The sequence below is a fragment of the Helianthus annuus genome, chromosome 7 (genome assembly GCF_002127325.2).
Source record: "Helianthus annuus cultivar XRQ/B chromosome 7, HanXRQr2.0-SUNRISE, whole genome shotgun sequence".
NCBI lineage: Eukaryota > Viridiplantae > Streptophyta > Magnoliopsida > Asterales > Asteraceae > Helianthus > Helianthus annuus.
In genome coordinates, this window is record NC_035439.2 from 71,070,617 (window position 1) to 71,074,284 (window position 3,668).

Genomic DNA, 3,668 nt, shown 5'->3' on the forward strand with positions numbered 1-3,668 from the left:
CACCATAATTATAGCCGTCAAGATGGGACGTGTAACACCATAAAAACAGATGAATCAAAAAACAAAACACTGTAACTGCAAACTGTAAAATGAAACAACGAAAACATAATTACTAACATTTGTTATATTGAAAGCTAAATACTTAGGGAATTGAATTTATTTATCTTTTTTAAAACGCCATAATTACCTGTCATGCGCGGGGAAAAAAGTCATTAGAAAAGTAGACCATGAGAACACAAACTCAAACACGCCAAAAACATTGCCTAAAACGCCACATATTGTCCAAAACGACAAAAACTTAAAAAATGGCTAAGGTTATTACATGGAGGTTTGAAGGGTCAGAGAGACGATTCATCATAAAGTTCTCTAATAGGAAAATGGTGAAGGTAAGGACAATCATAGCCATACTAGGTAGGGATGAAGGGGTTCAGAGGGTTATTCTGGCCCTTGGGGTTCCAATGGCCAACGATTGTGAAAGAACTCGAACTGTAATAAGAAGATTAGAGAGAAAATTTCCAGCAGAAGATGATGATGAAGATGATGATGATATTGACGATACTCCTCTACCAACACTTAGCAGTTGGGTGATGCATGAAGAAGCAGGAACGGTTGAAGTGACTTATCAACACGGGGTGCAATATTCATTGCCAATGGAGGAAATGTTGAAGACAGGGAGGCTATTCTCATTGAACAACTCTATGATTTAGCACCTTCGAACGATGCGAAATCCAGGGTTGTAATGATATTTAAGAATAGGCTGCAGCAAAGAAGAGACAAGCTAATAGCGTTATACGCCAATCTAAAATTTGATGATGAATCTGAAGAAAGTGATGAACAAACCGATGGGTACATCTCTGATGTAATCCCATCCACATAAGACTATTAGTTTATTTTGATTTCGTATTATTGTAATCTTATAAAATATTAATCAATCATTAACAAAGACCCCGAACGCCAAAAAAATGACCTGGAAAACGCCACAACGCCAAAAAAATTAACTATGTGACACAAAAAGAAATAATTCAACGAGACAAAATCGGGGAAAAACAGTAAAATGCCAAGTAATTAATGATTCTAGTTAACGCCAAAATTATCTTGCACGCCAAAAATGAAGCAACATGTCACTCACGAAAATCGGGGAAAAAAAGAAGAATATTGAAAAGACAAAAAAACCCCTTAGACCCTGATCATGTCCCGCACCACGTGTTGGCCCAGGATGCGTTCTCACACTTTTGGGCGTTTTCTCCTGATCCCGTACCTATATATATATATATATATATATATATATATATATATATATATATATATATGGTCATGATTTAGGGCAAACGGTGAAAAGTGTGAGAACGGAGAGAACGCTTATGGATCGTCAGATCAAAACAATCTATGGACTAGATTGGTGCGGTGGTGTTTTCATAAATAACATCAATTTTATTACCTGAACGTGCTTCATCAGTGTAAAAAGGACTTTTTACTGCTCAAATTCAAAACGCCAAACTAATGAGCAAGACGCCATTCAAAACCCCTAAAAACCAATAATACAAAACGCCAAACCTTAATGATAAAACGCGTTGCAGGCTTAGCAGGTAGATGGAACAAACATGAAACGCCCATCTTTGTCAACGATCAAAACGACACAACATGATAACAATCTTTACTAACATTGGTATTTTTACAAAAATCCCTTTACTAAAAATCGAACCAAATTTAAAATTTTTAAAACATTGATCTGACGGTTCGATAGTCATAAACTTTATAACTAACTTACATCAATTTATCATACTAACAAAATAACACAAAAGCTAAATTTACAAAGTTCCAAAAGTTAACATTAAGTTTCAACCCGTTTGACAAATCTTGCATTCGGAAGCGCGTATAGGCCTTGTAGAGTGTTCGTTCCAAGCCACCGAGTTCAAGCATGTGATTTACCTACATCCATAACAACAACTTACATGTTAGTTCATTTAAATTACATTACTAATGCAATTTTCCTTACTTCTTTATTCGACCCGTTACCAAGTCAAATTACCCTTTCATTCATCCTTCACAAATAACAACTCCAAATAAATGAATACTGCACATTTCCATCCCTATCATCATGGAATACTTAACGTTTCGTCCAACCCGCTCATACGGGTCATTTGCTTAGACTCACATCCATCTTTTACATACTTTGCTAGTTTGTCTTTTTAAAAGTCAACACATAGCCATTACAATCGCCTTGCGTTTCCATCTTATTTGACCCGTTTAACTACGGGTCCTTACATCATCAACATAATTTACTTTTCATACTTTCGATCCGTTCATACGGGTCATTGAATATACCTTCCATTTAACCAAATATTTCACCATCTTCCTCGTTATAACATTAACCATAAATCTCAACTCAAACAAATTTACATTATAAGAACTAACATAAAAAAATATACATTCTAACAAAGCGAAGTTCATAAGAACTTACCTTGGCCTTGCTTTTCCTTTGCTTGTGATCGACTTGAACTTTCTTCCTTTCTTGTTCCTAAACATGGCATCATACGGTTTAGAATTTACATAAACTTTCATTTCACATTTTTACCCCTTTGAACCATCATAACAACAACTTACACATTCAATTTGATTATCATTACATATTGACAACAAATGTCTAAATTAAACTTATCAAATTCAGCCCAAGGCATTTCATCGAGCACCTAGTGTGCGTACAACTTAACAAGCATAATGTACAAGAATTATAAGCATATTCCTACCAAGTCTTTTCCAAATCATGACAATCATCCTTAACACATAATTTCTTCAAATTCTAAGGTTTATTTAACATCAATAGGCATAATTCAATTTCACATATCATATTACAACTAACATTACTCAAGATTATCATACTTCATCATCCTACTACTACAAATGGGTTTTACTTCAAATCATCAAAATGGTCATAATCAAGCATATCTTTTACATGATGATTCTAACCAACATTCATGCTTAATTTCATATAATTTCATGGATTTATTACAACCCTCTTCATGAAAGATCATCAAATCATAAAGTTCAACTTACCTTATGTTTAGAACACTTAGATGAACAAGAACCCTAATTCATGCATTCGATTTCAGCCTTATAGCATCTTTGATTGCTGAATTTTTTGTTGTTGTTGAAGGTGAAGGTTTTTCGCCTTCTATTTCTCTCTCTCGTACGATATACCCGCATACACACACTGCACTTTTTTTTACTTTTAACTTTCATTCAATTATTCACTTTCAGCCATTATAGTTTTCATATGTTATTTATTCAAACACAACTTTCATCCCCTCTACACAAGAGTCACTCTTACTGTTACACCCTGGCTTTGCGGAAGCGTGGGTTTATTTGGTGTGACTTCTTAATACCATAGCTTAATCACAACAAAGCTATATGAAAGTAAAACCATGATGATCATCCATTACTTCAAGTTTTAAATGTAAAATACGACAACATTGTTTTAAGAGTTGACACATGCAACGAGTTTACAACAAAACATAATAAAAACCTTGTTCACAAGACACAACCACATAACATGAAATAACATAGTTTAAGACTTGTGACTCGTCCAGGCAAAAGTCACAACCCCTAAACTTGGATGACATCACTTCTCTACGCAGCATGAAGACATAGCATACCTCGCCAGATCCCTA

General features: G+C 34.6%; 1 long non-coding RNA gene across 1 annotated transcript; it reads right to left on the reverse strand.

Moving 5' to 3' along the window:
- Nucleotides 1–1,801: 1,801 nt before the first annotated feature.
- Nucleotides 1,802–3,187, reverse strand: LOC110866234. The gene is made up of 3 exons (XR_002551247.2): nucleotides 3,055–3,187; nucleotides 2,462–2,518; nucleotides 1,802–1,929 (listed from the first exon to the last, which is right to left on the reverse strand). It is a non-coding gene; the product is annotated as an uncharacterized LOC110866234 (long non-coding RNA).
- Between the last annotated feature and the right edge of the window lie 481 nt (nucleotides 3,188–3,668).